A 10,431-nucleotide genomic window follows, 5' to 3' on the forward strand; every position below is an offset into this window, starting at 1 on the left:
GATTATTTCGTACATCAATTCCTTTATCATTTTCTTATACTTCCTGTCTTGAATTACAAAAGCTAAAGCAGCTCATTAATCAATACATGTGAGGATTCATAGTGACTATAAAATGATTTGATGTACATTCCAGATTGATTTTAATGATAGGCTGAGCCACTAATAAATAATGTATTTATTATATATTTAATAAATATATGAATAATATAAAGCAAGTAAAGTAAAAGTGAAAAGTTATCATATATTCCATTTTAATTCTATTTACTTATTAGCAATAGTTGTATGTAAAAATAAATCCTCCATAGATAACTTATCAATCATTTTAAAAAATTATCTGTAGGATAGTCACACATTTGTGAGGCTGTCATTGGTACAACATTCAGTGGAACCATCCAGCCATTTGTAAGCTAAAGATAAAGACTAATAAACATTTAGTCTACTACACTCTATTGAACAGAAGTACATTTTTAATAACAATTTCTAAAATAAGTGAAGTGGCATATGAATTCAGAAGGAACTATATAAACTAGATTTCAGTTTGTTGTTTGTGGTCTGAAAAATACATTCAATTTTTAAATAAGAATAATACTACCTTCACATAAGCTAGAGATCTCAGCAGGATTCATAGTAATATCTCTTGTTGGTTGACTAGTGAGCTACTTTTATGTGCCATATAGTTTCTTCACATTATACTCTCTAGGTCCGTCCATGTTGTTGCTAATGGCAAGATCTCATTTTCTTTATGGCTGAAGTTACATTGTAAATCTATCTATAACATTTCACATCCATATCTATTCATCTATGCAAACCACTTTTAATTAACTAATATCCTGTTTATACCATACCTGTCTACCTGTCTGGAAAGGAGTTGAGGCCAACCCAGTTTATAGAAACAATAAATCTCTTTAAAAATGTTCAAGTTTCTGTACACTACCTTCTTTGGAAATTCACACTTTTTTTTTCCTTTTTTTAAGATTTTATTTATTTATTTGAGAGAGACAGCATGAGGAGGGGGAGGGGCTTAGGGAGAGGGAGAAAGAGGCTTCATGCTGAGCAGAAAATACAACTCAGGGCTTGATCCTGGGACCCTAGCTGAAGGTAGATGCTTAACCAGTGAGCCACTACTTTCATCTTTTTGTTGCATAAGCAACTGGATGCCTATCCCTTCAGGGTAATGTTCTTTGAAGTACAGTTCCTGAACCACCAGCATCACAATACACTGGAGAGATGACCAGTGCACATTCCTGGGCTCCTTCTTGGACTTAGCAAATCACAGTTTTTAGGGCCGAACTAGGAAATTTACATTTGAAAAATATATCTCCCGAATGATTGCTCATTTTTAAAAAAGATATTGAGACATAACACACATGCAATAAAATTCACCCATTTAACATGTATGATTCAGTGGTTTTGGGATATTTATAGAATGATACAATCTGACTTTAGAACATTTTCTACATCCTGAAAAGAAATCTTGTACTCATTAGCAGTCATTTCCTATTCCCTAACCCCTCAACCACCCCAACTTTAGACAACCACTAGTCTGCTTTCTGTCTTTATAGATTTATCTATTCTGGAAATTTCACATAAATGGAATTATATAATATGTGATCTTTTGTGTTTGGCTTATTTTAGCATGTTTTCAGGGTTCATCTATGTTGTAACACTAATTTAATAAAAGTGAAACATCCATCCCAAGTTGATACATTGTACATAAGCCATCCACTGCACCTTAGTACACAGGTAGGTATTGAGGTAGACTCTCAGAAAATCATTTTCACATATATTTTCAATGGTAGAAATTCAATGTTAAACCCTTCATTACTTTTATTTAAAACAAATATGACCAGTTATCACCATCTTAATTTGTTCTTAATATGCATTAAATAAAATTAAAAAGAGTAGGAAAAAAAATCTTGAGTATGTACAGATACGATTGAAGCCCATCCCTGCCAAGGGAAAATTAGATCTATACTGAAGTCAAATAATTGCTATTTATTAGATTTATCTGAATTGCCCACATTAATGGCAAGAGCAGAATGGGTTATAGAACAGGAATAAACAAGATTAAAGAAATGGACCACAAAATAATTTATGCATGACACATAAATTTTATACAAACATAATTTCTAAACTGGGTCAGTATAACTATAACAGTGACAGCATGACTGCCTTAAGTATACAATTGTTCCATGTGCGTGAAGATCATATAATCTGATTCATTTGGTTGTGTAAGATTTTCTGTGTTGCTTTTTAATAAGAGTTTTATTGAAATACGTGTGTGTGTGTGTGTGTGTGTGTGTGTGTGTACGCAATTCACCCATTTAACATGTACAATTCAAAAAGAAAGCTTGTAGTCATTAACCAATCTCCTGTATTTTTCTGTGTTCTCTGGGTCCCTGTCAACTACTAATGACTTTATCTCTCTCTGATTTGCACATTTAGGGTTAGTCATATGAAATAAATTATATAATATTTAGTCCTCTGTGTTCAGCTTCTCAGCATGTTTTCAAGTTTCACTCATATTTTAACATAGATAATTCTTTCTTTTTTTATAGCTAAATAACATTACATTATACACATAAGCAATATTTTCCATCCATCACTTGATAAACAATTAAATTGTTATGTTACTTTTTAAAAGTTATTCTATGCATACAACCTTGGTCTCTATATTTGTTAGTTTGACACGGTGACTCTATTAAGTAGTATCTGTATTAAATATTGCACTATTGAAAAGGTCACCAATTAGAGTAATTGAGAAATGCATACTATGGATTCTACATAACTGAAAGAGAGAAGTTTTAAATGTTTGAATAAACACAGATTATGGAGTCCAGAGTAGAAGAGACTTTAATAATACTCTAGTCTTAATTCTGTTTAAAGAATGAAAATAACTAGGACCAGAGATGTGTTCCATGGCATGTAATTAGAGTAAATGTGATTTGAAGGTTATGCTGCTTTGAAAGAATAGAAATTATCTGTTGCAAATTCTGGTATATTTTAGAAGTCATTCTGTGTATTTGATAGTCATAATTGGTATACCATAAGTTTTTTTACTCCCCCTTGAAAATAGTACACACTGGAGTACATTACATCTTCTAGAATAATCATTTGTTTTTAAATTTAAATGTGTTTGTTTTAAATATTGCCGGACTGTGTATGTTTGGGAATGGTTATAGTATGCTAATTTAGTAGACTAGCACAATATTTGATATTTTTGAAAGTCTGACTCAATATTGATAAAATTTATAATGCCATGGTTTATGTGGTGTGAATAATACTGTGTTTTTCTTTTAGTGAGCAAATCCAGATTTATCCCAGGTTTCAACTTTATAAGCAAAGATCTACCTGTGATGTGGAGACATTTGTCAAGTATCCTTTCTAGTGTGAAAAATGTTTAAAAGTGTATTGCATAGATAAAATATTTAGCATATTATATGTACAAAAAAGTATTTTTAAAAATTATTATGATGTAGATTGTGAATAAACTGAGCAGTTTGGAAGGCTTTAGTTTTATTATTTAAAAATATTTATGAATTTATTTTCTCAATAATTTGCCAGAAACAAAAATGTATGGTATTTAAATATATACATCCATTTGTATGTATATAAATTGAGTTATTCCACCAGTCTCTACATCCTTGTGTCAGAGATTTTTATGCTATCACCTGATACATTATAGTAAAATTAAATACCACTAAAGGGTGAAAATCATGTTTCTTCACATAAGATAATAATATGTGAAGATGAAAAAGTAATTTTCTCTCATTTCTAATCCCTTCCACATAATCATTTCCTGATACATCACTAAGAGTTTGGTCAGGGGTCAACATAGTTTTGTCTCTAAACGATCAGATTGTAAATGTCTGTTATCCTTTACAGGGCATATGAATGCTCTCTGTCACATTTGCTCAACTCTGTTGTTGTTAGTGTGAAAACAACTATCACCATACATTTGTAAAAATCAGCATGAACACTGTGGGCCCTGAGGAAGTAACTGAGGGTTTTGGAGAAAGAGGGGGAGGTTGCGTGAGACTTCAGAAGAAACTGTTTTGCCAGAGTTTAACACGGTAGGATTTAATCAGAGCCTAACCAATACCAAGAAGGTAAATGTGCAACTCCAACTGCCTGTAACCATGCTATCCTTAAAAAGAAAGAGGGAAGAGGGTGATGAATGAGAGGCATTGCCAAAATGAACTGTAGGGGGATAAGCTCACCAAAGCATTGAGTTTTCATCATAGAACTATTAAATTGTTGTCCTCCCACAGACTTTACCACCAAATGACTTAAAGTACTAATCACTGAAGCTTTAGCTAATATATCATGTACACCTTTCAACAAAAACTTAGAAGACATGCCAAAAGGCAAAAAGCACAGTTTGAAAAGATGGAAAGCACAACCAATATGACTGGAATGTTGATATTATCAAGACCAGGGAATTTAAAAGCCTGTAATTAATATGCTAAGATCATTATGGTAAAAGCCAAGAAAAGGTGAGAACAGATGGATAATGTAACAGATAAAAATTCTAAGAAAAAAATTCTAGAAGTCAAAATTATTACAGACAAAATAAAGAATGACTGTGGTGGATTCATTAGTGTACATGATTGGGAAAAATATCTGAGCTTGAGCATTGATGATAGAAACACCCAAATTGAAAACCAAGGTGAAAACAGAAAAGAAGAGGAAAGATAGAAAAAGAATGGAATATCCAAAACGTGGGACATGTACAAAAGGTATAACATAGGTATAAAGGGAATACCAGAAAAGGTGGGGGGAGGAACACAAATAATATTTGAAATAATTATGATGTAACTTGTGCACCTTCCCCCATTAACTTGTGTCCCCCCAGACACAAGATCAAAAATCCCAAAGTGCTCTGAGCCTACTTCTAGGCCCATTATATTCAACTGCAAAATTTTAAAGATAAAAATTCTTGAAAGAAGCCAGAGGACAGAATTACCTATAGAGGAGTAAGATAGGAATTACATTCATCTTCTCAGAAACCATACAAGCAAGAAGGAAGTACCACCAGCCTAGAATTTTGTGCCATGTGAAATTCTTCAAAAGTAAAGGGAAAGTATTTTCTCAAAAATTGAAAGTAGTTCTCAGTAGATCTACTTTGGAGGATTTATAAAAATAAAGTTTTGTCTTGTTTTGTTTTTAGAAAGAGGAAAAATGATACATGTCTGAAATAGGCCCACACAAAGAAAGAGTATTAGAACGTATTATGAAGTGTATACGTGAGAGTAAAAAATTCATTTTTCAAAATGAAATAACAGATAACAGTTTGGCCAAAATAATAATAGAGATAATATATTTGATTATGTAAATTAGTGTATAAGTTAAATGGAGGAGAACACTGGTCCTAGAGGTGAGAGGGAGGAATTAGAAAATTTTATTATAAAGTATATTATATAAAATTATAAAGAATTTGCAATACCTGTGAAGTGAATACATTATTTAGAAGTAGATTTGTATGAATTGTAAATGTATTTTGCAAACTCTAATCCAAACCCAAGCAGAAGATACAAAATAATACAATACGTAACATGTATGCAAATATATATAAAACCACTATTTTTTATTCCATATGTAATATATAGAGAAATACAATATATATTAAGATGCAATATACTAAGGAAGGAAAGAAATGAGTCATGTAAGAAACAAAACAATGGTTGCTTTAGTAGCACACACAGTAAAATTAGAAAAGACAGAGAAGATTAGCATACCCCTGGATGACACGAAAATTCATGAAGAGCTCCATCTTTTAAATGACAACAAATACATACCTACCTATTGTTACTTTGAATGTGAATGGACAAACTGCTCCAATCAAAAGACTTATGGTGACAGATGGGATACAAAAGTAAGACCCCAAAATATTATGCCCACAAGAGACTTATTTTAGACTTAAAGATATCTGCAGATTGCAAGAAATGGGGTAGAGAAATATCACTTGTGCAAATGAACATCAAAACAAAGCTGGAGTAGCAATACTTGTATTGGACAAAATAGACTTTAAAACAAAAACTCTAATCAGGGACACTGAAGGACACTATAAAATAATAAAGGAGACAGTTCAACAAGGCTATATATAACCATTGTAAATATTTAGGCACTCACATAGGAGCACCCCAAGACATAAGCAGTTAATAACAAACATAAAGGAACTAACCCTTTATAAGACAATGGTAGTAGGGGACCTCAACAACTGACTCACATAGTTGGACACATCACCCAAACAGAAAATCAACAAGGGAACAATGGCTTTGAATGATACATTGGATCAAATGGACTTAAGAGGTATACTGTGAATAGTCCATCCTGAAACAGCAGAATACACGTTCTTTTCAGGTGCACCTGGAGCATTCTCCAGAATAGATCACATACTGGGTCACAAAACCAACCTCAACAAATTCAAAAATAGAAGTCATACCATGTTTGTGTGTTTGTTTGTTTGTTGTTTGTTTTCCCCACCGTAATGCTAATGCTATGAAACTGGAAATCAAACACAAGAAGAAATCTGGAAGGACCACAAGTACATGGAGTTTAAATATCATGCTAATAAACAATAAATGGGTCAACCAATAAATCAAAGAAGAAATCAAAAAGTATATGGGAAATAAGCAAAAATTAAATCGCACCCATCCAAAACCTTTGGGATGCAACAAAACTGGTCCTAAGAGGGAAGTATAATGTAACACAGACCTATGAAGAAACAAGACAAATCCCAAATAATCAACCTGGTCTTCTACCTAAAGAATCTCGGAAAATGAACTACAAACAAAACCCAAACCAGTGGAAGGAAAGAAATAATAAAGATTAAAGCAAAAATATAGAGATACTAAACAAAATAGAGCAGATCATTGAAATCAGGAACTGTTTCTTTGAAAAGATCAACAAAAATTGATAAATCTCCAGGAAGACTCATATAAGAAAGAAGAAGGAAGGGCCAAGGAAGGGAGGAAGAGAGTGAGGAAGGAAGAAAGGAAGGATAGAAGTAAAGAAGGAAAGAAGGGACTCAAAAATCACAAAGTGGAGAAATAACCAATATCACAGAAATACAACTGTAAGAGAATATTATAAAAAATTATGCCAACAAACAACCTAAAAGAAATCAATAAATTCCTAGAAATATAGCCTGCCAAAACTAAAGCAGGAAGAAATAAAAAATTTGACACCATCAGTATTCCTCAAGGAGATTGAAAGGACAATCTCCCAACAAACAAAATGTCCAGGGCCAGATGACTTCACAGGCAAATTCTACCAAACATTCAAAGAAGAGTTCATACTTATTACCAAACTATTCCCAGAGAAAGAAGGACCTCCAAATTCATTCTCTGTGACCAGCATTACCCTGATACCTAAATGACAAAAAGACCCCATAAAACAAAACAAACAGATGGAGAACTACAGGCTAATATCTCTGATGATGCTTAATGCAAGAAACCTCAACAAAATATTAACAAACTGAATCCAACAATACATCAAAAAAAAAATCATTCACCACAGTAAAGTGAGACTTATTTCCAGGATGCAAGGGTAGGTCAATACTTGCAAATCAATCAATATGATAGATCACATCAATAAGAGAAAGAATAAAAGCTATATGAGCATTTCAATAGGTACAGAAAAAGCACTTGACAAAGTATAATATCCTCCCATGATAAAAACCCTCAACAATGTAGATTTAGAGGGAATATACCTCCACATAATACAGGCCATATGTGACAAACCCACAGCTAAATATTTAATAATGAAAACTGAGAATATTGATTTCCTCAAAGATCAGGAACAGGTAATGGATATTCACTCTCATGACTTAAAGTCAACATAGTACTGGAAGTCCTACCTATAGCAGTCAAACCAAAAAAAAAAAAAAAAGGCATTGGAATTTGTAAGGAAGAAATAAAACTTTCACTGTTTGCAGGTGACATGATACACCATATGGAAAACTGAGAAGATGCCACCACAAAACTCCTAGAACTGATACATGAATTCAGTATCACAGGATATAATACCAATTTGCAGAAATCTAGTGCATTTCTAGACACTAATAATGAAAGAGAAGTTAAGTAGTAGTAGAAAGAGAAGTTAAGGAAATAATACCATTTGCAATTGCTCAAAACAATGAGATACAGAGAAATAAATCTAACCAAATTGGTGAAAGACCAGCACTCTGAAAATCAGAAAACACTGATGAAAGAAATTGAAGACAATGTGAAGGAATGGAAAGATATTCTATGTTCATGAACTCCATGAACAAATATTGTTAAAATGTCCATACTACTGAAAGCAATCTACACAGTTAATACAATCGCTAACCAAATACCAACTGCATTTTTCACAGAACTGGAACACACAATCCTAAAATTTGGAGAAAACCACAGAAGACTCCAAACAGCTAGAGTAATCTTGAAAATGAAAACCAAATTTGGAGGCATAATAATTCCAGATTTCAGGTTATATAACAAAGCTGTAGTAATCAAAACAGCATAGTACAAGCACAAAAAGACACATAGCTCAATGGAACAGAATAGAAAATCCAGAAATAATCCCCCAATTATATAGTCAATTAATATCTAATAAATAAGGAAATAATACACAATTGGGAAAAGACAATCTTTTCATTGAATGGTGTTCTGAACACTGGACAGGAACATGCAAAGGAATTAAGCAGGATAACCATCTTTCACCATACACAAAAGTAAATTTCAAATGGATTAAAGACCTAAATGTGAGAAGGAAACCATCAAAATCTGAGAAGAAAGCACAGGCAATAATATCTCTGACATTGACTGTAGCAATGTTTTTCTAGATCTGTATCCTGAGGCTAGAAAATAGCAGAAATAAACTATCAGACCTATTAAAAACACCCACCCACACACACACACACACCTTTGCACAGCTAAGGAAACAATACAACTAAAAGGGAAACTACTGAATGAGAGAAGATATTTGCAGATGACGTATCTGAACATGGTTAGTAGCAAAAATATATAAAGAACTGATGTAGCTCGACACCCCCTGCAAATAACCCAATTTAAAAATTGGCAGAAGACATGAACAGACATTTTCCCAAAGAAGACATGTTTGGCAACAGGTACATGGAAAGATGGTCACCATCATTAATCATCATGGAAATGAAAATCAAAACGATAATAAGATATCACCTCACACTTCAGAATGGCAAAATCAACAACACAAGAAACAAGTGTTGGTGAGTATGTAGAGAAAAAAGGAAACTTGTGTTGGTGGGAATGCAAACTGGTGCAGCCATTGTGGTAACAGTATGGAGTTTCCTCAAAAAAGTTAAAAATAGAAGTGTCCTAAGGTCCAATGATTGCACTACACAGTATTTACTCCAATAATACAGAAATTATAATTTAAAGGGATACACGCACCCCTATGCTTATGGCAACATTACTTTCAGTATTCAAACTATCAAAGCAACCCAAGAGTCCATGGGCTGATGAATGGATAAGGAATATGTGATATATATACACTATGGGATAATGTATGTGCATCTAACAAGAGTTGAAAATACAAAGGATAAGACTGATAGAAGTAAAGTAGAAATAGTTGAAGCCACTACCATAGTTGGTGATTTCATCATCCCTCTGTCAAAGATGGATGAATGGATCCAACAGACATAAAATCATTAAGGCCACAGTTGAACACAACAGCACCATTAATAAACTAGGTATAGTTGATATCTATAGACAACTTTATTCAACAACAGCAGAATACACATATTTTATAAGATCATATGGAACAATCAATAAATGGACTAAATTCTGTGCCATAAGACAAAAAAGGGACCCAAAGGAATAGAAATAATGTCATATCTGCCCCCAAACCAAAGGAATTAATCTGGAAATTGGTAACAGAAAGGAAACTGGAAAAAAACCCAAAACATAAAGGTTAAACCAAACACAAAATCACATTTCTGTCAAAGAAAAAACGTCATGAGAAACGGATACTGTGAGAGTAATGCAACATGGGTGGAATGCAGCAAAAGGAATGCTTAAAGATATATTTTCAATGCATATATTAGAAAAGAAAAATCAAATCAATAATCTTACTTCCACCTTTATTAATTAGAAGGCGAGCAATCTGCAAGTAAAGTAATGATGAAAATATTAATTAATAACTAGATTCTCTTTAATATAATAAACACAGCCACATAATTTGCAACAAAAATAGTTGAATTGGGGCGCCTGGGTGGCTCAGTCAGTGAAGTGTCTGCCTTCAGCTTAGGTCATGATCCCAGGGGCCTGGGATCGAACCACTCATTGGACTCGCTGCTCAGGGAGAGTCCGCTTCTCCCTTCTACTTCTCACCACAGCTTTCTCTGCCTGTGATCACACTCTATCCCTCAAATAAATAAATAAAATATTAAAAAACAAACAAACTATCTGA

The 10,431-nt window shown here is 33.1% G+C and overlaps 1 pseudogene; it reads left to right on the forward strand.

Annotated features, from left to right (window-relative positions):
- Positions 1 to 10,431, forward strand: part of LOC111140036 — a 141,079-nt pseudogene that overhangs the window by 125,786 nt on the left and 4,862 nt on the right.

This window comes from Enhydra lutris, unplaced genomic scaffold (genome assembly GCF_002288905.1).
Source record: "Enhydra lutris kenyoni isolate GAN:26980312 unplaced genomic scaffold, ASM228890v2 scaffoldscaffold146, whole genome shotgun sequence".
Classification (NCBI taxonomy): domain Eukaryota; kingdom Metazoa; phylum Chordata; class Mammalia; order Carnivora; family Mustelidae; genus Enhydra; species Enhydra lutris.